Genomic DNA, 27009 nt, shown 5'->3' with positions numbered 1-27009 from the left:
CTCAGGCAAATACTAAGCACTGCCTGCAGCAGGCCTCAGGGAAGATGATGTGCAGCAGCTGGTCTTCAGCCTCAGGGTAGGGTGGTCAGGAGGGAGGGGGCTGGACCTGGGCTGAACTAGAAAATGCAGGTCTGCCTGAAGGGGCTCTGTTTAGCTGATCTGTTCAGCAGCCAATTGTTGGCCATATGGGAATGTGGGCAAGTCTTGCCAGATCTTCTGATTTTTCACCGTAAGCCAGAAAATCTGGATTATTACTTTAAAATCTCCTGATTTTAAAAGATCAGCTAACTCAACATTTTAAATAAGAACTTCCAGCCGACCAAACAAAATGGCTTTGTGGGCTGAGATACAGCCTGCAACCTTAGGCCCTTAGAGATGGATAGCCCTAAGGTGCCAGGTAAACAGAAGCATAGGATGTGAATAAAACCACAGCACACTTGGCAAATCAGTTTAAGTGGAAACAAATCAAAACTTGATTTCATTGCTTTGTGCTTCGCACCCCCCCCCCCTGCCGCCACCCCCTCGCCCTGGCCATGTACACATAAAGCAGAAAAACTCAAAAGCCGCATACTTTCAATGATGGTAACAGTTTCTGCCCTTTAAATTTGGTATGTTTGAAGTGAATGCATTTGAAGGGTTGTCTTGCTTGAGGAGTAACAGATACAGGGAGAACGGTGTAGTTTGGGAGGGAAGGAGCTAGGCAAAAGTGATTCAGAGCTGGGGGCTGAGGGGGCAGGTGGGCCGAAGAGCAGAGAATGAGGGGTGAGTACCACTTGGGAAGTGAAGAAAGAGATCATCTACCCCCCAAAGATAAGGGAAGAGGAACATTTATTTATATCTCAAAATTGATTTGGGCGTGATAGGGAAGACAGGGTTAGGAGAGTCCTTACCCAAGAAAGGGAAAATCATGACCTGATACCTACTGCGAAGTAGTGTGGGATCTCTGTGGGTGGGCAGAGTGCCATTCTTTCGCCATTGCTAGTGTGTGCGCATTAATTTGTGTTGTGGCTTCTGCAAAAGGAGAACCGGAGTGAGAAGGAAGGTGAAGGGTTCATGTGAGAAGGGAGAATGTGGAAGCAGAAGAGGACACTGCGCAGCAGCCAGTACCAAAAAGGAAACCGGGAAAGCGTTTGCATTGCAGAAAGTTGGCTGTGTTGGGATCCAGAACGAGGTGGCCCCCCAGCTCGCACGCGGCTCCCCGGGTCTCCAGCTTGTTTTGCTTGTGGAGGGCTTGCGTGCTCAGCGTGGCTTGCGGCAGCCCCCACGCCCCCGCGTGTGAAGTTAGCGACAGCACGACTGCATCTGCCCAGTCGGGGCTTGCTGCTGGGGAACAGTGGAGGCTGACTTGCCGCCCCTTCTCCCCGGCTGGGTGCCTCCATGCAGGACACGACCTCAGACCAGCACTGTGACCCCCACTAACGCTGCCGCCTGGTTTATCTGCTCTTCTGGGGGGAAGCCTTCAGTCGTTCACCTAGAATAGGTCGAACAAATGCCCTCTCTGAAAGTGGAGAGGTTCAGAGAGGTGACACTTTAGCCGATCTCTGTTGGTAGTGGAGGCTAGACTCCTAGCCTGAGAGGGGGATTTTTAAAAGCATTGTTCTCTTAATCATCCCGAGCATAGCACATTGTTCCTGGAATTTCAGCATTTTCTGGGAAAGAACTCTTTTGATTCATCAGCAGGTTCTATTCCAGTCCTTAGGACTGTCATCCCTGGGTGAGCTGAACCATGTCCTTCTCAGCTGGTGAAACTTTAAATTTTTAACACTTTGGTTGCTTTCAGAATAGAAGACGCATTTTAAAAATGTGCCCTTGCATCAGGGTAATGCAGTGAAGGTCTTTGGGGTTTTTTCTCCTTATGGAAGCCAGTTTGTAGTATTGAGAGAATGGGTGCAGATTTCCTTGCACTATTGCTGGGAAAAAGAACAGTTCTTCAAATTCCACCGTTTGTTCTTCCAGTGCCTCCAGTCCACAGATGGGAACCCAGAAAGATCCTATCAGGAAGTGAAACTCGTAAATAATCTTTGTGCTGGTGTGGGGCATCATGGATCAACAAATGGGACAAGAAGTCTTCTTGAAACTTCTTATGAAATACACTTTGAAAAGAACACAATCTTAGCGATTCTCTTCTGGAAATAATAATAGGAAACATCTATGAAGTACTTACACGCACCTGGCACTGTTTGGAGCACTTTGCATGTAGTAGCTCATTTGCCCCTCACGACAGACAGAGTGCCCCAGTGTGGACGCACTTCCCCGTGACCGTGGGCAGCAGTCAAGGAGCTTGGGCGTGTATTGGCGGTAGTAGCAGGGCAGTGATGGGAACCGAAGCCCTTGCTGCTTCAGGATCCGTCCTTTCAAGGATTGCATTACTGCCTCTTGCCCTCTCTCCCGGCAAGGACCTCAGATTGGCGTTAGAAACTCTTTTGCTTTCCACATTACCTCAGCTTTAAACTCAGGATCAAGGTGGGATTTTAAAAAAGAATGAGTATTATACTTCTTCCCTAATTGCTCCTCCACAAACAGAATGAACAGAGTTGTCAGGAGCTGTTTCCATCCAGGAACAGAAAGCTGAAGATCTTCCTGGAACCATGTGCTAGCATCTTGGACCGCTCATCCTCAGGGCTGCCGTTGGGGCCTTGCTGCTGTCACAACCCTCACTCTTGGCACCAGAATCGTTTTTAAGAGCATGAAAGCTGTTTTACGTTTACCTTTACAACTAGTGGGTTTGGAATGCTTCTGAGAACCCTAAAAAAAAAAATCATTTTTCACACTTAATGTAAGGCAGTGGGAGGTCCATGAATCTGGAGCTTAGGGACTTGAGTTCTGGTCCTCGCCCTTTCTTCTACTGACCATGTGACCTTGGATTTCACAGGACTTGGATTTCATCCCCTTGGGAGTGATGGGGGTGAATAGTGGCAATATGACTGGTTTCGTGAGGGTAAGGTGCTATTATACAGGACGGTAGTTTATCAACAACAGTAGTTGTGTGTGTTAGGCAGTGACTGGACCAGTGTGTCCTTTGTGAGCCGTGGAAGTCATTTTCTATGGGTGAGTGGTGAGGTGGATGCTTGGGAGTACTTGGGAAGGTTTGTGTTGATCTGAACTTCTTCCCTTTCCTGTTCTTCCCTTACCTGTGTTCTAGTGTGGACGATAGTGTGGGTGTGGACTCAGTTTCTGGCCCAAACTCCATTTCCTTGGCTTTTCCCCCTCCTACTTTGGGCTCGCCTCCAGTTTGCCTACAAAGTACTGTTTGTTGTGAGGGTGAAGCGGGCGATTCTGGGCAGCGACACTGTGGCTGCAGGCAGTTACTGTAGTTCAAAGCAAAAAGCCAGGCTGGAGTAGGAGGGACACTGACGGGGCTTGTGCATTAGAATTTCGTACATTGGTTTTTGAAGGAAAGAAAGGGGATAAGACATGACTTGTCACTAGGAACGTTATGAAATGCTCTTCCTAACGGAATGGAATTGGGTGAGGAAAAGAGGCCTTTAGGAAATCACTGCCTATTACTCTGAAAGCAAATGCTTTTTTTTTTTTTTTTTTTTTTTTGGTGAAAGCAAATGCTTTTTGAGCAGTGTGTCTTGTGGTACATTCTAGTAGGATACAAACAAAAATTAATAATAAAAAATAATAAAAACAGGTGTCATTTTGGTGAATTTTTAGGTGGTCCATATTGAGCCAAACATTTTTCATGTTTTATCCTCACTTCAGTCATGGAGACAGGTATCATTTGTTGTTGTTGTTCCATTTCAAAGATTACAAAATTGAGGCTCACTCTGTTTAAATAACCTAGCAAGGGTCTGGGCACCTGGGTGGCTCAGTCAGTTCAGCGTCCGATTTTGGCTCAGGTTATGATCTCACAGTCTGTGAGTTCAAGCCCCACTTTGGGCTCCATGCTGACAACTCAGAGCCTGAAACCTGCTTCGGATTCTGTGTCTCCGTGTCTCTGCCCCTCCCTGCTCATGCTCTGTCTCTCTGTCTCTCTCTCAAAAGTAAATAAAGATTAAATAACATACCAAGGGTTACAGTGCTAGTAAGTACCTGGAGGAACTAAACCTTGAACCTGGATCTGTCTCTCATCCACAGAATAAAACATGAGTTACATTTCCCTCCTGCTTTCAGGGAGGAGACTGGCGTGTGAACAGTGTAGTATAATTGAGCATAGTGTGCATGCAGTATATGCCGTAACCCCTGCATGAGCTAAAGTTTTTGGACATTTGCTTAGAGGAAAGAGAGACTGATTTTTTTTTAAGTTTATTTATTTACTTATTTTGAGAGAGAGAGAGAGAGAGAGAGAGAGAGAATCCCAAGCAGGCTCCGCCCTGTCAGCACAGAGCCTGATGTGGGGCTCGAACTCACTAACTGTGAGATCATGACTTGAGTCAAAACCAAGAGTCAGACGCTTAACTGAGTGAGCCACCCAGGTGCCCCGAGACTGTAAAGACCAGCGAAGATTTCATACACACAGAAGAATGGTTTCAGAAAGGACCTTGAAGGATGCAATAGACTGGGACGGTCAGGGTGGGTGTGGTGAAGTATGGAAATGAAAAAGAAAGTATGCAGCGTGTTTGGGGGAATTGATGCTGTGACAGAGTGAGAGATGTGGGAGAAAAGGAGAGCAGAAAAGCAGTTTGGGACAGGTTACTGAGGGCCTGGAGTGTCCTTCTACAGAATTTGGACTTCGTTCCATTGCCTTTGAAGGTTATTCCACTAAAGGTTCACGAGAAGGGACTTTATTTGCTCTAGTCTCTGACTTCATCGATGGTAGCGTGAAGAGAGGAGTAAATGTCTGCAGCAGGGATTCCCCAACTGGGCTGCACCTTAGGTCACTGGGAGTTCCTTAAATGAACAGAATGGCGCACTCACCCCCAGCAGTGATGCTGATGGTGTAAATCTGGGGTGGGGCCTGGCCTGGAGGATTATATTCGAAAGGTGCTTCTGAGTGCAGCCAGATCCAGGAATAGGTCCTGTGGGCATTAGAACATCGGCGACTGGGGCTGGACTGAGCCCAACAGTCATTGTGTGGATAATTTTGAAACGACGCGAGGGGGCCAGTAATCAAACCTTGGAAAAGATCTGTCTTATATGCTCTATAAATCTTAAATAATAATCTCAGAACAGGGTCATTTCCACATAAATTTTCCCATTCGTGTCTAGAATGTAGTATGGCTCTAATCTTTATGCCTGTGTGTTCTATTTGCCCTTTTTCTTTTATTTAGAGGGAAATGGAATATGTAGGATTTTCTCGGTGACTGTTCAACAGTGCAGTCTCTCAGGATGTGAGTTCTGAAGTCCACTGCCTCAGGCAGGGTGGCTCAGTGCTCACAGTTCACTTCAGTCTCTTAGGAGTTGGCCGAAATGCTGCTCACTTGTCCATTTCCTGGGACCCAGCCTGAACCGAAGCCTTTTTTTCCAAATGTTGCAGATCTCCCTTCCTCCCCTTTCTTGAGTTCTAAATCAACTATTGACGTTTAAAGTTTAGTTTCTGCTGGGAACGCAAACAGTTCTACCAAGGGAGAAGCGATTTCTCAAGATTAAAGAAATTTGAAATTATAATTTATGCTTAAAAAAATAATGTTAGTCCAAGTTTTAGCTCTCCTCTCTCTTCCTTCTCTACTGTTCTTTATCCTGCCGGGTGTCTGCAAACCATTCTCATGACCTCCTGCCTGTGTGGCATATTTGTAGTGGGGCCAGATTATACATACACCACTGACTGACTTTTTCATCCGACCTCCAAATTCAGCTTTTGAGCCCCTTCGTTTCTTTGAATTTTGCTAACAAAGTCTTCTTGTTGAAAGGAATATTATTTCTCATGGAACTGTATTGATGGTGTGTGGAATAATAGGAGCATGCTTTTTAAAGTTCAGACCTAAGGCCCCCAAATCCTAAACCTCTCCAATTGGCTGTTGCTTACTTTATACTTAGCTCAGTGTTGGCATTTCAGGTCTAGAGGTGGTTAGCGCCCATCGAACATCCCAGCCCCTCCCTGAAAATTAAAAGGAGCACAAAAATGAAACTGAATTCCTTGTTTTTCTTCACCCCTCGGTTAATTTAACGGACTCCATTGGCTCGCCCTCATTTGCCCTTTTTACACCTCCCAAATTAATGTTATGTGTGCATTTGATTATAACGGTGTGAGTAATTTCTGAGTTGCTTTTGAAAACTGTTCCTTACGGTTCTTTTCTTCACCATACCAGTAGATCCGGCCAGTGTTTTTCTTTCTAGCTGCTTAACTCCTGGGTGGTTCTTGTTGCCACATAAGTTTCAGTTGATTTAGTGATCCTGATTTCATGGCACACTGTATCAAATGCTTCAGAAAGATCAAAGTACACAGGGATCCTTGGATTCCCTTCCGTTGCTAACTCACTTGTGCTGTAGCCAGGCAGTCCTGGAGCCTTGCAGTCCAGGATTCTGCTCAAGGCGAGGAAGCAGCTCTTCTCCCTGGCTATTCCATTCTGCAGATATCCTTTCCTTTCCTGTATTCATTCATTTAGCAACATGTAGTGGGCTGTGTATCTCTGAGCCCCTTCAACCACTTTTTGCTGCAAAAAGGAAAAACTCTGAGCCTTTCATGTGCCATACCCATGGGACTATTCTCCCCACGAACTTTCATTCTGGAAACAACAAGCCCCATCTAATTGTACCTTATTGGTAGTAAAATGTGTTGGTTAAAAGTAGACTCTGTGGCCAGCCAGGCTGCCCAAGTTCTGCTATTTGCTAACGGTGTTACTTCGGACAAATTGTTATCTTTTTGTCTGTTTCCTGATCTGTAATACAGAGGTAGTGGTAATTCCTACCTCATAGGGTTGTTATCAGGAATAATTGAGTCAGTGTATGTAAAGTGGCTAAAATTTGTTTAGTTAGGTTTAGTTTAAACATTGGTGAATAATCTTTCAGAAGTTTATAATAACGTTTCTGGGTTTTCTAGGTATTTTGTTACTCTTTTGTGCTGTTTGCCTTAGCCATTCCATTACAAGTAAAGGAAAGAAAATTAAATCAAACTATCCGATTTTGCCACCTTAGGGTTATCCATAAATTGCTTTTTTTCCTTTAAGATTCCATTATAATAGGGGCACCTGGGTGGCTCAGTTAAGCTTCCGACTTCAGCTCAGGTCATGAGCCACATCAGGCTCAATGCTGACAGCTCAAAGCCTGGAGCCTGCTTCAGATTCTGTGTCTTCCTCTCTCTTTGCCCCTCCCCTGCTGGTGCTCTGTCTCTCTCAAAAATAAACATTAAAAACATTAAAAAAATTTTTTTTATGTTTTTATTTTTGAGAGAGAGACGGAGCCTGAGCAGGGGAGGGGCAGAGAGAGAGACACAGAATCTGAAGCAGGCTCCAGGCTCTGAGCTGTCAGCACAGAACCCAATTCAGGGCTCGAACTCATAGACTGTGAGATCATGACCTGAGCTGAAGTCTAAAGCGTAACCGACTGAGCCAACCAGGCGCCCCATTAAAAAGGATTTCTTTATAATAGATAATTGAGAATTGATATATTCACTAGAACAGTGATGTGTGTGAATTATTCCCTCTCAGCTCCTATAATTTGGTACCTTCAGATGTGTACAGATGTTTATGATGTTTATGTATTTTTTAAATCCTTTTTAAGAACACGATTTTGTTGGTAGTGTAAGTTTTATTTGTTTGACTTGTTAGGAGCAATCCTTTTAAGTTGTTGGATTTTTCATATATTAGTTTTTAAATGGATGCACAAAGAGAATTAAATTTTTTTAAGACTTTGTTTTTAACTAAGCTCTACACTCAACGTGGGGCTCAGACTTATAACCTCAAGATCAAGAGTCACATGCTGGCCTGGCTGAGCCAGCCAGGCGCCCCTAAATATTTTTTTTAATAAGGAAGCAGAAATACTCACTACAGAAGATGAATAGACAAAACGTGCCTTCCAAAGAAAAATGTCTTATAGGGCAGTGTTTAGTCTACACAATACACATCACAGTCAGCAGTCAGTAAATAACCCACGGCTGTCCACGGCTAACAGTTTGTGCCAGAACCATTTTGAATACTCTTAACTTGTGTACAGGTATTTGCATTTAGTCAAACTTATGTCGTTTCTTGCTATTCTTTCATACTTACGCTCTTTAAGTGACTGCCCATCAGCCAGGATGGCCTACTTTATTATATATTTCCATACTAACTGAAGAATGAGAGAGAGACTAGGAAAAAAATGTATTGAAATTTTGATCATCACGGTTTGACCTGTAGATCTGTCTTCTTTATTATTTCATGAAGTAATATTCAGCCACAGCCCAAGAGTATATGTAACCTAATTTGTATGGATTTGCATTGCCAGGGTTTAAAATGAGTTGGCCTGTTGGAAAATACACATTTACAATTTACACTTTACAAAAATTTGGCAAGGTGATGAAGCCACATGATGCAGCTAAGAGAACATTACAAGTTGGGTTTGAAAAGTAAGTAAGAGTCTTCTGAGTAAAAGTTGTGTAGCACAGAACTATAACTCCACAGCCAAAAAGGCACCCACTCGTTTCTCTTTAATTAAAAGGAGGAAGTTCAGACCCAGGGTGAGTTTTAGCTCCATTACCTGCTGCTTTGAGAAAATGACTTAACATCTGTGAGCCCCACTGCTTCTTCTCACATAGGGTTAGCGACCCTTCCCTGTAAAGGCAGTTCTGCAAATTCAGTGAGGCAGGGCATGTGTGGGCCCCCAGGTCAAGTTCCTAATTCTGTGCAGCCTGGGTGAGTTCCTATGTGTGATTGGAAGCCTGTGACCCTGGGGCACTGGGCTGAGAGGTCTACCAGCCCAGGTCTATAGTCACCCTGGCCCTGTGTTTCTCCTCTGTGGCTGGCTTTTCGAAGTCCTGCCATGGGGTGCTCCAAGCAGTGCTTTCCTTCTCAGCTCCTTCAAAGCCAGGAAACCCCTGTGCCCAGAAGGGACCCTAAACCATTGTGCAGGCAGAATTTTTTAAAATGGTGTGTACCCCTTTACTACATTTCTGCTGTGGGAAATGACACTCTGGCTCCTGGAAAATGGCTCATACCCCTCTGTGGGTAGATGCCAGTCTAGCCAGCCAGTTGGCTCTGAGGACGTCTTCCTTGAAAGCCATGGCCCAGGTTCTGCAAAGGCTGGAAGGTGAGTGTGAGTGCCAGAGACCTCCTTCACCGAAAAGCCTGTTCCAGGTGCCATCCTGGAAGTGCAGACAGACAAGGACACTAACTGAAGGCTGCGAGTACAGAGAGAGACTGTCACTTAGGTGACCAGACAGCTTGTCAGTTTTCTTTTTCTTGTTTGCAAAATCCAGCTGTAATAATGACCAAGAGTCCTCGTACAAAGAGATCTGTGGCAAACATTTTTAACCACCAAAGTAAGGTCTTTGTCTTTCTTTTTTATGATGAAGGAAGATAAGCAGCATCATTTGAGACATGAGTTTATCATCTCCTCCTCCACACCTCTTAGTCCTCAGAGAAGCTGTCTCTCGTCACTTACTTTGGAGCTTCCAAAATGGCTTTCACAATGTTGCCATCTTCATCCATGGACTGTCATACCTAGGGAGTGGAGACACTCAAAATGAACTTCCAATATCCTTCCAAAATCAATTTTATCTCTTGTGGCATGATTTGTACCTACCGGGGAGCATATTTTTTCTCTTCCTAGGAGGTTGTGATATACATAATCTATATGTGTGTGTGTGTGTGTATTTATTTCTCAACAGGTATAAGGTAGAAACACTTCTCCATGAAACACAGAAACACAGAAGGTGTAGGAGAATAGCTGAACAATGGGAAAGTATGATATGGTACTTAGACCTTGTGGCTCTTAGGAAGCATGTGTGGGACTGATGCAGTCATAGGAGTGTTGTATGTATTATCCAAACTGTAAACTTTGGGATCCATGCAAGTTAATTTAAGCATGTTTCCTTTGGATTTTCTTAGGAATTCACTTTTTCTTCAGAGGTTTTCCTTCTAGGCTCTTGGAGTCCTAATGAGTAACAAATGAAGGCAGGGTTACCAAAATGTATTGTATTGTATTGTATTGTATTGTATTGTATTGTATTGTATTGTATTGTATCTATTTTATTTTATTTTGATGTTTATTTTTGAGAGAGAATACACACACATGAGTGGGAGAGGGACAGAGAAGAGACAGAAGATTTGAAGCAGGCTCTGCACTGACAGCAGAGACACCCTCATGGGGCTCGAAATCATGAACCCTGAGATCATGACCTCGGTCAAAGTTGTGCTTAACTGACTGAGCCACCCAGGAGCCCCCAAAAATGTATTTTAAAATAGAATTGTGTCCTCAAAAACATGGTAACATTGACAGTTTTTTTTTAAATGAGAGAGAAGTGAGAACAGTTCTGAGCTACGTGCCTTCCTTTCTGTTGCCTTCCCACCGTGTACTTTATGGAGGGGGGGATATGGTAGTGCTTTGGGAAAAAGGATGAAAGACATGAAGAGATCTGAAAAGAGATGAAGAATTGACAAGTCTAGGGAGGCAAAGGACTGGGAGAAGGAAAAGATGGCAGCCAGGGCCCAGCGGGACCCTAAAAGGATGCTGAGACCCCTCAGAAGTTTGTAGTGACAAGCCCTCATTAGACTGGGCATGCCTGAAGGATGGGGATGTATCTCTGCCCCCACCCAGCCCCCACTGCCCCTCTTGAACTGCTCTTGCCGAGCACGCTCCTACTGCCGAGTGTGCTCCTTAGGGAGGGGGCAGGCAAGGGCAGGTGAGATGCAGTTCATCTGGAGACAGGATAAACTTTCTCCTTCACTCCCTGCAGGTGCCTGGGGTCTTGCCATTGCCAAGATTCTTAATCGCCTTTCTATATGTGCTCTATTTCTTGGCTTGTCAGGAGGGCAATAGCATGCTATTACAGGTGAGTGTGAGTGAAGCGCTGAAGCAGAGAGGAATAGAAAAGGAGAGAATTTCAACAGTTTCACTCAAAGCTGAGGTCATGTGTATGTTGTTTTATTTTCCCTCTTAAAAAAATCCCAGTTAGAGAAAAAGAATTCAGGGAACAAATACTAGTCAGCTGATTAGGTTCTGAACTTGCACAGACTTTGTACCTTGGCATAAGTGTGGCTATCCTAGAACCTTTTGAACTTTTGCCATTGAGTAATTCTGAAAAGGCTGAAAGAGCCAGTCGTAGGCACTGGGGGAAGAGCACCGTGTCCTCTGCTTGGGTAATAAAGGTACATATTATTGAGGTGGGTAAGGACCCTAGGTAGTCGAACAGGGTTATAGCATGTAAATTGCAGAATCATTTAGAGATGAAGAAATGGATCACAGATGGTCACTGGGCTTGATTTGTCTCCCAGGATTCACTATTGTTTTGAGAATTAGCAGAGTGTAGAGGAAATGGCCCAGATTTTATACTTAGGAAAGACCCTTATTCAGCTCTCCATTTGACCACTTTCTAGCTGAGACATCAGGACAGTTACTTAACTTCTCTGACCCTATTTCCTCAGTTGGGAATAGGAGAATAGGACATTCATAGATCTGTTGGGAAATGTTGAAACTAAGAGCTGATTAAAATGAGATGCTGTCTAGCCAAGAGTAGGAACTTAATGTCCATCAATTTCTACTTCAGTCAAAATTTGGCTTTTTATATAGAATAATTGTCCTACTCTCCATGTTGAGTTTTGAAACATGAATAAATTTTATTTAAGCCATCAGCTTGTGACAAAAGGAGCTGTTTATCCAAGACAGGCCTGTAAGTACCTTGTAACCCAAGAGATTTGTGTGCAAGGACAGAGAGGGTACAGATGAAGCCATCCACATCTGGAAGTCCAGAAACCAGGCACTAAACGCACATACAAACTCCTAGGGCTGGCATGCTCTGCATATAGCAGATTCTTAAACCATCTGTTTATTAATTTTTAAACATTACCCCGAAGTTCACCAAAGTCAGAGGGTAGCACAATCAACCCAAACTCAGAATTTTGGAACTGCTTTCTGATTTCATAAGCACAGAGAAATCCTTAGTTGTTCATTGAAAGAACGCACTATACCACTATCTTCTGTGTGGGATTGGTATCTGTCATGTTAGGGGATTGTGAGCTTGAGGTTGGTGCGCCTAGAGACCGTAGCCCCCCTGGAATGCTCTCCCCGCCCCTCCACCCCAAGTTCGCGGCAGTGTGCACGCTCTCTTGACTCAGCCAGGCGCAAGACAAGTAATTTCCTCCCATCCTCGGGTCTTTCAGTTGCTGAGCTGGAGTGAATATACTGGGATGTGGCTATGCGCTTTACAATTTTGCATAAATCCATCCTCCACTCCCTGGAAAGGCTGGGTCCCGTCTTTACACCTTCCCCTAGGCGATTTTGTTCCACCGGCGGGGGCGGGGAGGAGAGGAAAGGAAAGGAGGAAAACGGAGGCAGACTACACGCGGCACCGCGCTCTGCGCGCTCGGGAGGAAGCGTGCAGTCCATTGACTCGGTACTTGTGGGGAGGGGAGAACCGAGGCAGGGGCTGGAAACGGAAGGGCTGCGAGCGCTCCGGCCGCGAGGCCTCCGGCAGGGGGAGGCCCGGGCCTCGGGGAGCCACCTCGCCAGAAGCCGGTGTAGCGGGTCAGAGGACAGCGCCCGGAGGGACCATGGCGAGGCGGGCGGGGGCGGCGGTAGTTATGCAACCCGCAGCCCCCCTGTGCCCTCCCTCGCGCGGGTCTGCGCCCCTCCCTCCACTCTGCCAACACTCGGATCTCTCGCTCTTTCTCTCCCCTGTGTTTTCAAACAGGAAGTGCACGGCTGTCTGTAACGTGCCGGGTCCCAGGATGGAGGAGTGAAGTCTCTGTCGCCGCTGGTGCCAGCCTGCGGAGCGCCCCCCTCCCCCCGGAAGCCAAGTCCCCGGAGAGCGCCCTGAGGGAGCAGGGTGGCCGCCTGGTCCAGGTGCGTGGGGCCGGGTCGGGGAGCCCGCGCGGGCCGGGCGCTGGGCTGTCACTGGCCGCCGCCCCTGGGTGCCGCCGAGCCTGCTCTCCAGCTCCGCGCCGCAGCCTCACTCGCGTGCGTGCCGCGGTAGCCTGGTGGCACCCCCCTGCCCGCCTTCGTCCCCAGGGGTCTCTGCCCAACTGTGGCCTGCTCCCCCGGGCGTGTTGGTCCCCCGCCCCTGGAGGGCGGGAGGGCTTTGGGCTGCCTGACGCCTGCGGGACCTGCCCGGGCTTACTTAGCCTAGGCAGGCGCTTTCCAGGCGGGGCTGCCTTTGCCCGGAGGCTTCCCTGAGTCCCCAGCTGCCCTCTCCGCCCTCGCCGCCGCCTCCTCCCGCCACTGCTGCCCGAAGCGGGGCGCTCTGTTGCTCCGAAGTCTCTGGGAGGCTTGGATGTTAGGAAGGGTAGCGTGTGAGAAGTGGGGACCTAGGGAGAGAGAGAGGGTGAGCAAGGTGTAAGGTGGAAAGGGGAGCAAGAGTCTTGGTGCGCGGCTTCCGAAAGCCCACCTCCTCAGCGGAGCCTTGCTGTCTGTTGGTGGGTTTGTTTGTTTTGTTTTGTTTCTGTTTTTTTTGGGGGGGGGGGTTGGGGGGGGGGTTGGAGCCAGGCTTTCAGAACAGAGGGAATTAGTGATGTAGACATGCACTGGAAAGGTAGCGACCAGGAATGAGGGACAGCTACTTCTGAGGTGCTTAGTCTGGTGTCTGGCTGCTTAACTCCAGTTGTGGTTTCTCTCAACCAGGCTCCCTCGCTCAGACAGAAGGTACTCTTAAAGGTATGAGCCAGACGTCTTTATTCATTATATTCCATTTTCCACCAAAGGAAAATGGAGAATGACTTCTCGCATTCACCAAGTAGTTTATAATTTCACATCTGTGTCTTGCTGCATCTCGGATGTTCCCAGGCGGAGAGCAAAAACTGCTCGAGAAGAGGGTGGTTTCATGCGCAGGCTTAGTGCTTCTTCATTTCCCTGGCAGCTCCGGTCTCTGCAGACTAAGTCAAATTGACTTCTCCCCTAATGAAAGCCTGGCCTTGTTTCTCCGCCTATATTTATCTACCTGGTGAAACTCCAGTCTGGTGGAGAGCCACTAACGGAGGTTGGATAGTTGAGAAGAATCAGTTTAATGGCGAGATTGGCCTCACATGCAATGTTTGAACAGTGTTAAAGCCAGTAGCATCTTCCTACTCTTAGAGGAAGGGATGTGAGCAGAGGACTAGAGGGGAGGCAAGTCAAGAAGGGTCTCTTTCTACAGCGCTGGAGGGAGTGTGTAGAATCCCACTACCAGGTGCACTTATTAACTCCTTCACCTTATGGGGAGGCTAAGCTTCATCAGGGAGCAGCGTTTGCTGTAGATTTAATTCGTGATGTCATATGCTGGCTATGCTATTCTAATTTGTACCTTTTGTAATAAAATATATTCCCCTACATAACTAATTTTGCTTTGAAAGGAAAATCTTTTGTGGTCAGGTAGCCTGGTAAATTTGTACCGCCCTCTCTCTCCCTTTTTTAACGCCTGTCATCAGTGATTTTAATTCTGTGATCCCATTATTCCAATAGTCCCTCAGAACTTTAATCCCTTTTAGAAAGCAGCTGCTTTGAGTGTTGCGATAGTATCAGTAATTGGCATAATTGCGTTAGCAGTAAATAGCCAAGATACACTGTGAGAACTGAGCAATTAATTTCATCTTTTTCTAGATAGATGGACTTGGATGTCTTAAATTTGAATTTCATTGTGATATGTCCGTGTTTAGGCCTCTTCTCTTTGCCAGATACATGACATGATTAAAACAAGTCAGTGAGAGGGACTCTTGAAAGACCTGTACAACCATACTGTTTTGTCTCTCTTTTTATACCCAAGTATACTCTTGGCTTTCCAGTTCATTATTTGAGGAGTATCTTCAGCTTCAGGTGCTCTGCTTCAAGATAAAATAGAACAGCCTTTGTGACTCTCCAAACTCATACCCTGTTTAGAGACAGGATTTGCTCCCACCCTAGGAAAATTTAATAATATTAAGTAATAACCCAGAAATAATGAAAATTGATCTTAAGAGCTCTTCATTTTCTGTTGACAAGCACATTTTCTAGATCGCATTTAGAATTTGTCACTCCCTTTCATAGTCTGGTGAAACAGGTCTTGTTCACTCTGTTTTGTGGAGAGAGGAAACTGAGGCTGTGGAAATGGGACTTGTAAAATGGGACTACGTAAATGGAGATGCCAGGACGTCTTTTGATGAACACATCCTTGGCACATCTGTAATCTGGAAAGTTGCTGCCTGAGAAAGGGATGTCCATGCTGATTCAGGTGGTCTTTCGCTATTCCCAGCAAGCTGGTAATGACCGACTCCAGACTAGCCTTACCTACGTCTTTGGATCTTTTCCCATAACCTCTACCCAGAGCTGAGGGGTTTTTGTTTTGTTTTGTTTTGTTCCCACATCTGACATTTACACTTCCTCTGTGTTAGTCACTAGATATAGCTGTGTTTGTATCAATCTGATCTGTTTTCTGCTGCCAGAATTCTAATGGCATATTTTAATATACAGATATTTTATGTCAAGTCTTAGTAAACTGTCTCTTTTTGAAGGGTCAGATTGTTTTTTAGAACAGAAAAGCTGTACTTCTGGTTTAACCCTAGAACACTTTATGTCCCAGAAAAGAAATAATAAATTATGAAACGATGTGTGGGACTGTCTCTACAGCCCACTGCCATACATAACGTACTACCACCATATATAGCCCTGCAACTCCCCACCCCAGTTCAGGATACCCACAGTAAAGGTCATATCACAGGGGTGACTGGCTGGCTCAGTCAGTAGAGCATGATCTTGGGGTTGTGAGTTTGAGCCTTATGTTGAGCATAGAGATTATAAAAAAGAAAGAAAAGGTCATATTACAGAACAACAATAGCAAATCCATGTATGCTTTAAATTCTATGTTAAGTAATTTTGTAGTATTCTCCAGATGGAAATACGTTTATTTCTTCTTATCTTTGTGATGCTTAAAGTTAAGGTTTTCTTTAGCTAATATTTTATGCGGCATTAAGAAGAACATAAAATTGAGAGTACGTTTTTACTGGGAAATGCTGCATGCAATATTTATTTTGTCTTCAACAGAGTATCTGTAGTGATCTATTTCTGTTCCTTAGAATTGTACCAAGTATCAGAAGGGGAGAAGGTGGGAGAGGAAAGAGATAAAGGAAGTGGTCTTTCTTTTATAAATGAGGAATGAAATATGTATTTTTTCTTAATAAACAATGTACTGCCATTTCTGTCTGTCTGGGACAGTTCCAATAGCTTGTGAATAGGAATGAAAGCATACTAGCTTTGATGTTAAATGCCAAGGAGAAGTTTATGACCAAGAGAGGGCTAGAGTAGAGATTGATTGTGTTAGCATTTTCATTTTTTCAAAACCCTCTGGTTTTTTCATGTCCATTATATAGTAAAAATTGTCTTCTATTGGAAATTGCAAGCTTTAAAGCAGTGGTTCTCAACCCTTCACGCAAATTGGGAAGCTTTTATTAATACTTAAAGATTTCAAAGATTTTGATTTGCTTAGAGTTTTACTTCTTATTTCTGATGATTGCTAATATTGAGTGACAGAGGTACTATGTATCATTCAGCTGAATATATAGTGTAAATAATGCCTATAACATCTTCTTGTACTTACACAGTAGGAGTGTATATCTATGTGAGACATGGGTTCAGTGCACTGAAATCTGCCAGCACCTTGAAGTCCATGGGCTGGAAAATCAGGACCAAAGTAAAACAACTGCTCCCGGCTAGGGATGGCGAAATGGTGATTTAAATGTACAGTCTCTTAGCCGTCAGATTATCAAGATGCCGATCTCCGTCTTTCTTGTATATTAAATAGATGATGTGTAAAGTCCTGACTTTGAATCTGATTTTGTTTCCAGGTTAATTGTTTTTCATGGTCAACTTTGAGGTGTTAGAAGTACTCAGTTAGGGATAACTGGAATTCTTGAAAGACCATTTTCCCTGCATTACTTCTGTGAATATCCTTTCCTTACGTTAATATAGTCAGGACTCTGACACCAGTTGCATAATCGCCACTGGCTTAAGTACCACCAGCAGCAGCCTTATTTTCATTTACCAGAAGCTAAAAGAAGCTTCCTCTCAACCTTAACCTTTACAGTTTTTGATAAGTACCTGGAAAGAGATATTACTTATCCTTATTTCCTGGTGGAAAAAATGGACACATAAGTTCCTACTGAATCCGTCTCGTTGGTTTCCATGCCTGTTTCTGTGCTTTTGGTGTTCTGTTAAAGACAGGATAGGCCGAGCACCAAAACTTATTAAGGTTAGTGCATAATGTCTTTTTTTCTGATTAAACAACAACAACAAAAATCACTTCCTACTTAATGAACACTTCATGTGTGCTAGACCTTTACATGGATTGTCTCTAATCCTCCTGGTGTTGTGCACAGTGGATAATCTCCCTGTTTTATAGGTAAGGAAACTGAGGCAGGCAGAAATTATAGCTTACCCATTCACAGAAACAAGTGAAGCCCTGGACTGGGATCCAGATTTCTGATTCCCCATGCTAAAACTGTCCCTCCTTTATATCTGCTTCTTTCTGTCCTTAACCTCCCTAGTGAAGAGAAATGATCACACTTCGTTTAGTCTTAAGTTTAACTTTGCCCTCTCAGCAGAGGTTAAGTTACAGCCACAGAGCATATAAAGGCATTAGGAAATTAGGGACGTGGAAGAGTTAAGGTTTTTATGAATATTTTTGGCTTTCACACAGTATGTATTCATTTTTTCCCTAAAAAGCCTAGATATATTGACTCTGTTGGTGAGAGTGTCTTGAGGCAATATTGGCCACAAGCAGCCCAGCTGGATGTTAGGCTGTAAGCGTATTGGTTTTACTGGGAACTCTGCAGTTTGTTGGCAGGTTTGTATCGCCACCAATACTGCATGATGATTTCTTTTTTTATTAACAAATTTCCTGATGTTGGCCAATCTGATAGATGTTATTTGTACCTCATAGTTTAATTTTGCCTTTTTATGACTACAAGTGAGGTTGAGCATCCCTTCCTTTTGCTTGATTTAATTTCCCTTTTCTGTGAATCAGGTCTCTTGCCCTTTTCTGATAAGTTCTTTGAAAGAATTCTTCTAGCATTCCTGTATATTCTAGAAACGAATCCCTTCTCTGCTTTGGGTATTGTGGACACTTTCTCCCAGTATGTCACTCGCCTGATAACTGTGTAGGGTGACTTTCATTAGCAACAACAAAAATCTTTAATTTTAATGTAGGTGAACCCATCCGTTTTTAATGTTATTGTGGTCTGTGATTGAGTCATTTCAGGAATCCTTCCCTGTTCTAGGATCATACCGTGGTTTAGTCTTCCCTCACTTTATTCAAGTTTTATAGGTTTACTCTTGAGTTTTTAAACTATTTGGAATTTAATATATGAGGTAGAACTATTTATTTGTGAATGAGAGAGAGCATAAGTGGGGAAGGGGCAGAGGGAGAAGAAGAGAGAGAATCTTTAAAAAAAATTTTTTTTTAATGTTTATTTATTTTTGAGAGAGAGACAGAGCATGAGTGGGGGAGGGACAGGGAGAGTGGGAGACACAGAATCTAAAGCAGGCTCCAGGTTCTGAGCTGTTAGCACAGAAGCTGGACACTTACCCGACTGAGCCACCCAGGCACCCCGGAAGACAGAGAATCTTAAGCCCAGTGTAGAGCCAGATTCAGGGCTCAATCTCACGACTCTGGGATCATGACCTGAGCTAAAATCAAGAGTCGGACACTGAACCGACTGAGTCACACCAGCATGCGCATTTTTTATTTTTTTTTTATTTTTATTTTTTTTTCAACGTTTATTTATTTTTTGGGGGGGACAGAGAGAGACAGAGCATGAACGGGGGAGGGGCAGAGAGAGAGGGAGACACAGAATCGGAAACAGGCTCCAGGCTCCGAGCCATCAGCCCAGAGCCTGACGCGGGGCTCGAACTCACGGACCGTGAGATCGTGACCTGGCTGAAGTCGGACGCTTAACCGACTGCACCACCCAGGCGCCCCGCATTTTTATTTTTTAAAAACTGGTCATGTTGTGAGTCAATTTGACCAACACTGTTTCCGAAATAAGCTACTCTTTCTCTACAGTTGGTGCTGCCTCTAGCATATAAGTGTATATTGATAGAGATCTCTTTCTGAGATCTCTCATTTGTTTAGGTGACTTAATTGTGTGTTCCTGGGTCATTGATACCCTTTTAAAATTATTATGGCTTTCAAATATGTCTTGTTACATGTACATTTATATTACCAAGATTGATATAAATTTAAAAGTTCAAAAATAGCAGCACCTGGGTGGCTCAGGTCATGATCTCATGGTTTGTGGGGTTGAGCCCTGCGTTGGGCTCTGCACTGACATCACAGAGCCTGCTCTCTCCCCCTCTCTCTCTGCCCCTCTGCTCATGTTTGTGCACACGCATGCACGCGCTCTCTCTGTCTCTCTCAAACATTAAAAAAATAAAGTTCAAAAATACATTATTTTAGGTAGATTTCTTGCTGTTATTTCTGTGGGTGTTAACTCTTAACACCTGCAGACGTCTTCTAGAAATGTGTTTACTTCACTGGGAGCATTATTTAGTAACGTAATTTAACATTCCTTACCTTACATTTCTTTCTCAGTTTTATTTTTTTAGCAACATAGCTCCCTTCCACACTTGGTTATCTATGTAGGGCAGGGGGGTCTCACTTCAAAGGCTTCTCTTTCCTCTTTAGTGCTTTGCATGTACTTATAGATCTGGGATGTGCATTCCTAGTATGGCTTTTGAGTGAACGTTTGTGATGCTGTAATACATGGCTGAAAACTCTTGAAAACCTGTTGATTATAGATGTCTGTTTATTATTGGGAAAACATTGCCAGTTTTGACTTGGTTTTCCCCAAGTTTACTTTGCTCCACACTCTTCTCAGATCACTTGGTCTCATCCCTCTTCCAGGCTCTAATACATGTCACCCTGAATGCTGGATCACTTGATTTGATAAACCAGCATTTGCATGCCTGTGCAGAATAGTGTCCTTTTTCCTTAGTTGATGAAATGGCATGAAACCATGTTGTATATAACATGGCTTATATTATTGTAAGTAAATGTGAAATTACTGTGGGGGACAAATTTTGGTCTCAGAATAGATACTGCATAGCATGGTTGCCTGGACCAAAGATATTCTTCTTGGCCATCGGGTCTAGCATTATATGGGTGATAGGCTATGTTTTATTCTTCTTTTGTTTGGAGTTATTTATAGGTGCTTTGTGGATGTAGGGTTGCAGTCTACTGAAATTTACTAAGCTTGCACAAAGTCCAATAAAGTTATAATATAGAATGTTCTAGAGTCTAAAACCTGCTTAGACAGATAAGACCATGCCCTTGGGCTGTTGGAGTTGTTCTCCCAGTGTGCTTTAAACAGGATTCATTAGGTATTCACCTAAGTTTGATGATAACAACCCCAGCTACTGACCTGATTGAACTTACATACTCAGGAGAGGTCTTCATCTGTGCTGACATTTCCCATTTCTCATTCAGGTTCCTTTATGCTCACCTCACCAGCTGTCAGATCCACCTGTCTTACCAGCCTCCTCTCTTATTCAATTATTCTAATATAACTGACAGCAAAGCTACTTCATCCATTCAGCAGACATTTGCTGAGCTCCAGACTACTAGATCTTAGTTTCCCTTCTCTCTCTTCCTCCTACCTGCTGTGTGCCAGTCATTGTGCTAAATGTTGAAGATATAGTGTGAATATGACACAGTGCCCGACCTCAGAAGATAGACACATAAATCATTAACTGGAACTTAGAAAGTGAGGCACTTTACCACAGTACGTTGTGATAAATAATAATAGAATCGGGCACAAAGGAGGCAGTGATTTATCCTTTCTTATTTGTGAGGGAAGAATTCATGAAGGAGGTGATTTTGGTGCCAATTATTAGAGGGATAAGATTACTTACCAGGCTGTAGAGAAGGGAAAAAAATGAAAGAAATAGTCCAGGTTCGGAGCCCCGATGAGCTCAATGTGCGAGGACCACAGAGTATGAGTGACTGGAGCAGAGAGGTCATGGTGCAGGGGAAAGGGGGCTGGACGTACATCTTGGCCTCGATTCTTGATCCAGCCATGTCCAGGGCTACACATGTTATTTCTGGTAGTGGTGTTTTTTCCCGACCAGAGATGAAATAAATGCTTAAGTCACGGTCTTAAGGTACATGAAAAGGAAGCAGGGAGAAGTCCAGTGACTATTAAAACAACCCAGGTGGAAGTAGTGAGGACCAGAATTATGTTGAGCATGGTGGGAAAGGAAAGGAGAGGATGGGTTTGAAACTCATTTAGGAGAGAGAATTGGTTACTGATTGAATGGAAAGTGAGAGGGGAGGGAAAAGAAAGATGGCCCCTGATGTTTCTGGTTGGGAAAATTCGCTGATGGTGTCATTAGTCAGAATGGAAAGTATGAGAGGAGCAAGTTTGGAGAGAGAGTAGTGACTTCAGTTTGGAGTCAAGTTGGGGTGCTCCTGGGACGTTCAGTTGATCTTGAGAGGCCTTGCCCTAGAGAGAAGTCACAGCCAGAGATGTGCTTTGGGGAGTGACTGGAACTGATGACTGTAGCTGTGAATGTAGCTGAGATCACTGATGGATGGCCCTATGACCAGAGACCAACAGACAAAAGGGGAGAACGAAACAAGATCAGGAAATGGTACAAACAAAACCGATGGGAAGCTTGAGCACTAGGGTTTTTGTCTTGTTTCTCTCTGTTGTCATATGGTCCTTTGAATAAAACCCCCTGAAATCATTAATGTTACTGGCTTTCATTTACCTTATTTAAAAAATATATTTTTTAATGTTTATTTATTTTGGGGAGAGAGAGACAGAGTGCGAGCAGGGGAGGGGCAGAGAGAACAGGAGACACAGAATCCGAAGCAGGCTCCAGGCTCTGAACTGTCAGCACAAAGCCCGACGTGGGGCTCGAACTCACCAACCGTGAGATCATGACCTGAGCTGAAGTCAGACGCTCAACCGACTGAGCCCCCCGGGTAGCCCTGTTACTGGCTTTTAGAGATAAGTTCTCTGAAGCTCTGGTAAGGAACTGGCCAAAGCACCCGGGTAGTAAATAGGGAAAAGCTCTCAGGTCTCTGGGAGGCCCCGGGAAGGCCAGGTAGAGCAAAGACTGAAAGTGGGAGCCTGGATTTGGCCATGAGAAATTCAATTGGTATTCGGTAGTCGGAAGAGTTCTTAAGTCAAGGGTGAGGAAGGACTGAGGGGGAGGCACCAATTGGAGCATGTGTGCACACGTTTGTCCATAAAGGAATATTTTTCAGGTGTAATTGTGACCAGAGCTTGTATTTTGTTTGAGAATAAGCGGAGAGAGTAACCAAAAGTAGAAGAAGAGAGAATGAGTGGTGGAGTAAGGCTTCAGAAAAGATATGATCTGGAGTGTATGCACGATCAAAGGAGGTATCGTGAGAGGGAACAGGGACAGTCATTCCTTTGGGACGGGAGAGGAAGAGAAGATACATCTGACTGTGGGGGCACCTGGGTGGCTCAGTTAAGTGACTTGACTCTTGATTTCAGCTCAGGTCATGATCTCAGTTCATGAGATCAAGCCCTAAGTAGGGAGGGAGGTTTCTGTCAGCATGGAGCCTGCTTGAAATTCTCTCTCTTCCTCTCTCTCTGCTCCTCCCCGACTCATGCACACATTCTCTCTCTCTCAAAAATAAATAAACATAAAAAAAAAAGAAGAAGAAGATACGTGTAACTATAGATGAGTGCTAGTGGAAGAGGAGGAAGCTGAGAAAGTTCGTTCCTGATGGCTTGGGTTTTCTTAGTAAAGTAGGAGCCGATGAAATCTGGGAGTGAGGGGGCCTGGGGATGATAGTTGAGACTTGGTAACAATAAACTTGGAGAAAGGAGCTCACGGATTTAGGATGAGTAAGTGTATCAGTTGGTGTTTTGTCAGCTGGCATTAGGTGCTGATGGTGGGGTTTTCTTCTGGTTCATACAGTAAGATAAATACCATGACTGACCTTTTAAAATAAAACCCAAAAGCCTTGCCTGAAACGTTAGGTTTAGATGGTGATTTGAGGAACCTAAGGATGAGGGGGAAGGAAGGAAAAGGAGCACAGAAGGAGCTAAGAGGTTGGACGTTAGGGAGCCTGAGTTGGGGTCTGAGTTCTCCCATCAACAGGCAACGGCCTTGGGGAAGTCCACTAATCTCGCTGAGCCTCGCCGTCCTCACCTTTCGGGGGAGAAAATTACAATTCATGTCCCCTCGAGTCTCCCGTAGGTCCCAGAGCATCTGAGAGACCTGTTCATTATTAGACAAAAATGAGTGGCCAGAAGAGTAAGAGAAGCTAGGTTCCTATCATTTATCATTCAGGAGTCCCTCTGATATCAGCCCTCGCCAGTGCCTTTGGGGAGTTGACAGCAAGAGGCCAGGCCAGCTGTTGGATAGCATGCCCCGGATCCACTGCCGGCCCGCACCCAGGAGCTCGGCAGGGAAGGAGAGAAGCATGGGGCTGTGAGTGGTGCAGGGCGATGACAGGGTAGGTTTGCTGCGTGTGTGTGCCTTGGCTCCCCCAAGACCTCACAGGGCGCTTTGTAAAGGCAGTAGGAGGTCTTTGCATTCGTCATCTGTGGTATTTCTTTCCCTCGTATGATTGCATTTTATTTTCACTGGGTGTATTTCTCCCTCCTCATCAAAAAGATAGCATTGTGGGGGCGCCTGGGTGGCGCAGTCGGTTAAGCGTCCGACTTCAGCCAGGTCACGATCTCGCGGTCCGGGAGTTCGAGCCCCGCGTCAGGCTCTGGGCTGATGGCTCAGAGCCTGGAGCCAGTTTCCGATTCTGTGTCTCCCTCTCTCTCTGCCCCTCCCCCGTTCATGCTCTGTCTCTCTCTGTCCCAAAAATAAATAAACGTTGAAAAAAAAAAATTAAAAAAAAAAAAAAAAAGATAGCATTGTGGAAGAGAATTCAACAGTCGAAGAAGGGTGAGCATCTTCTTGCCTCAAAAGACTTTTCTCCTTCCCATCTCCTTCACTACACCTTGATTTTTTTGCTAGTAGAGAAACCAGAAATAGTTTGAAGCATTTCATCACTGAAGGCTCAGTTGGGAATGTTCTTCCCCTGGATGAACATTTACTTTTCAAAGCTGTTTAAACTGTCTGATTCCTGTTAAGCACAGGGATGACAGGGTGCCTGGCTGGCTCATTCAGGGGAGTATGTGACTCTTGATCTTGGGGTTGTAAGTTCAAGCCCTACATTGGGTCATAGAGATTACTTAAAAATAAAATCTTAAACAAACAAACAGGGATGACATCTTAAAGCCCTAGAGTTCAGCTAACATTAAAAAGTGAATCGAGATCAAGGTGCCTGGATGGCTCAGTTGGTTGAGCGTCCAACTTCAGCGTGGGTCATGATCTCATGGTTTGTGAGTTCGAGCCTTACATCCAGCTCTGTGCTGACAGCTCAGAGCCTGGAGCCTGCTTGGATTCTGTGTTTCCCTCTCTCACTGTCCCTCCCCTGCTCGTGCTCTCTCTCTCAAAAATAAATAAACATTAAAAAAATTTTTTTAAGATTAAAAAGAAAAAGTGAATCCAGATCAGGGCACCTGGGTGGCTCAGTTGGTTTAGCGTCCAAATTCAGCTTGGGTCATGATCTCACAGTTTGTGAGTTCAAGCCCCATGTCGGGCTCTGCGCTGACAGCTCAGAGCCTGGAGTCTGCTTGGATTCAGTGTCTCCCTCTCTCACTGCCCCTCCCCTGCTCGCGCTCTCTCTCTCTCTCTCTCAAAAATAAATAAACATTAAAAAAAAGTTTTTTAAAAGATAAAAAAAAAGGTGATGGGGTGCCTGGGTGGCTCAGTCGGTTAAGCGTCCGACTTCAGTTCAGGTCATGATCTCATGGCTGGTGAGTTCAAGTCCCGCGTCGGACTCTGTGCTGACAGAGCCTGCTTCAGGAGCAGCAGGAGCTGCTTCAGTTTCTGTATTTCCCTCTCTCTCTGCCCCTCCCCAGCTTGCATACTGTCTCTGTCTCTCAAAAACAAATAGACATTAAAAAAATAAAAATAAAAATAAAAGTGAATCCAGATCAGGTGAGTACCTCCAGAGCTTACTGTAATAATTTAACAGGCCTAAACAGGTAATGGGACACTCTTTTTAAAATTAATTCTCTAATCTTTCTCTATGCTATTACATATTTGAGAGAAACTTGGGCATTTCCTTTTTTCTTCATTAAGCTATTACACAACTTAATGCTTGGAAAATTCTTCACAGGAAGAAACAGGGTGTAACAGTTTGCATGAGACTTTTTTTTTTTTTTTTTTTTTAATTCACCCTTTTAGCTTAAGTCTGAGAATACTATTCTCCCTCCAGGCAACTGTTCTAGTTTCTTTCTGAAAGTCTTAATTTCGCCACATAATTAAATATTCATCTAAGTGAAACATAGTTAAAAAAAATTAAAACCGTCTAAACGTGAAGTTAAAACATAGTCTATAAATGTGTTCTTCCATTTCCTGAGAAACAACAGGAAAGGTTTGCTTTCTCAAAATAAACTAAGTAGCCTGACTGTGAACTTAGAGTAGTGGAGATCAAAGATTCCAGCATCATCACACAATGGGAAAGTTTCAGTTATTTTTTTCCAACCTCAGAAAATCAAATTGAATGCTGCCTTTTTTCCCCTTTTAACATGCGGAACCAGGATATGTATGTGGAATTCAGAAACTTCCATTGGCATATGTGAAATTGTCATCACCGGACCACTTCCTAGTTTAGCAGAGTCCAGTTACAACGTGTGTTTGGTCAGTGTGGGCCATGCTAGAGATGCAGCAATGAAAATGTCCTTTTTTGGGCATTCAATTCAGGAAGATCAGAGAAAAACCCACTGAGTTTTCTGCAAACATATAGAGTCTAAACTTGAACTTAAACATGCTAGATCAGTGAATTATTTCAGAGCTCAGCTAGTAATAAAAGCTTAGCAGCTCACATTGGTCATGAAACTGCATGGAAGAAGGAATCTACAGAATTATACACACACACATTCTCAAGTAGCAGTAAGAACATTTGTTAATATTTCTCTACTTCCAGAAACAAGGAATGAGAGCTGATCTTTAAGGAAGGGCATCAGTTGTGTTATGGTTGGCAGATTTTTGTTAGATACAAGCAAGATTAGGGAGAAATAAGTGTGTTAAGTATTTATTTACCATTAATTTGTGGGTTCAAATAATATGCAATTCTGTATTCCTCAGATCCTATAAAATAGGTCAATATTTGGTCAGACCTATAAAATAGGTCAATAAATTGAAATATTGGATAATACTTATGTATACTGGGAAAATGACTTAAACATTGAGAACTTTACAGAATTTCTCGATAGACCAGTTTTTTCTGCACTTGTCTTTCAAGAAAAGATAGAACAGATCTCAAAGCTCCATACAGCTTTGATCTCTTTCTTGCTCTTTTTTTTTTAATTTTTTTTTTTAATGTTTATTTATTTTTGAGACAGAGAGAGACAGAGCATGAACAGGGGAGGAGCAGAGAGAGAGAGGGAGACACAGAATCTGAAACAGGCTCCAGGCTCTGAGCTGTCAGCCCAGAGCCCGACGCGGGGCTCAAACTCACGGACAGTGAGATCATGACCTGAGCCGAAGTCGGACACAACCAACCAAGCCACCCAGGCGCCCCTCTTGCTCTGTTTTTAACCTAGGTCTGTGTTGACACTGGGTGTCTTATAGACCGTATATATTTGGGTTTATTTTTTAAAAATAAAATCTGTTAAGTTGTATCTTTTAAAAAAAATTTTTAATGTTCATTTATTTTTGAGAGAGACAGAGACAAAGTGCGAGTGGGGGAGGGCAGAGAGAGAGGGAGACACAGAATCCGAAGCAGGCTTCAGGCTCCAAGCTGTCAGCACGGACCAACACGGGGCTCTAACTAATGAACCGCGAGATCATGACCTGAGCTGAAGTCAGACATTTAACTGGCTGAGCCACCCAGGCACCCCAAGTTGTATCATTTAATTGGTGTATTTACATGATTCACATTTAAGGTGATTATTGATCTAGTGGACTTAATGTCTACCATGTTGGTAACTGTTTTCTATTTGTTGC

At 44.1% G+C, this 27009-nt stretch overlaps 1 protein-coding gene across 6 annotated transcripts in view; it reads left to right on the top strand.

Moving 5' to 3' along the window:
- LRRC8D (leucine rich repeat containing 8 VRAC subunit D) overlaps positions 1-27009 on the top strand; it is a 121610-nt gene that overhangs the window by 9728 nt on the left and 84873 nt on the right. For 5 of the 6 annotated variants that reach the window (XM_047871508.1, XM_047871503.1, XM_047871505.1 and 2 more), the window contains one exon: positions 12710-12861. The exons of the other annotated variant lie outside the window; for it this stretch is intronic. The gene's annotated coding sequence lies outside the window, so the exon portion shown is untranslated. The remainder of the gene's footprint in view (positions 1-12709; positions 12862-27009) is intronic. 6 annotated transcript variants of the gene reach the window in all.

Source organism: Prionailurus viverrinus, chromosome C1 (genome assembly GCF_022837055.1).
Source record: "Prionailurus viverrinus isolate Anna chromosome C1, UM_Priviv_1.0, whole genome shotgun sequence".
NCBI lineage: Eukaryota > Metazoa > Chordata > Mammalia > Carnivora > Felidae > Prionailurus > Prionailurus viverrinus.
Note: the sequence above shows the minus strand (reverse complement) of the source record. Positions and strands in the feature narration are given on the sequence as shown.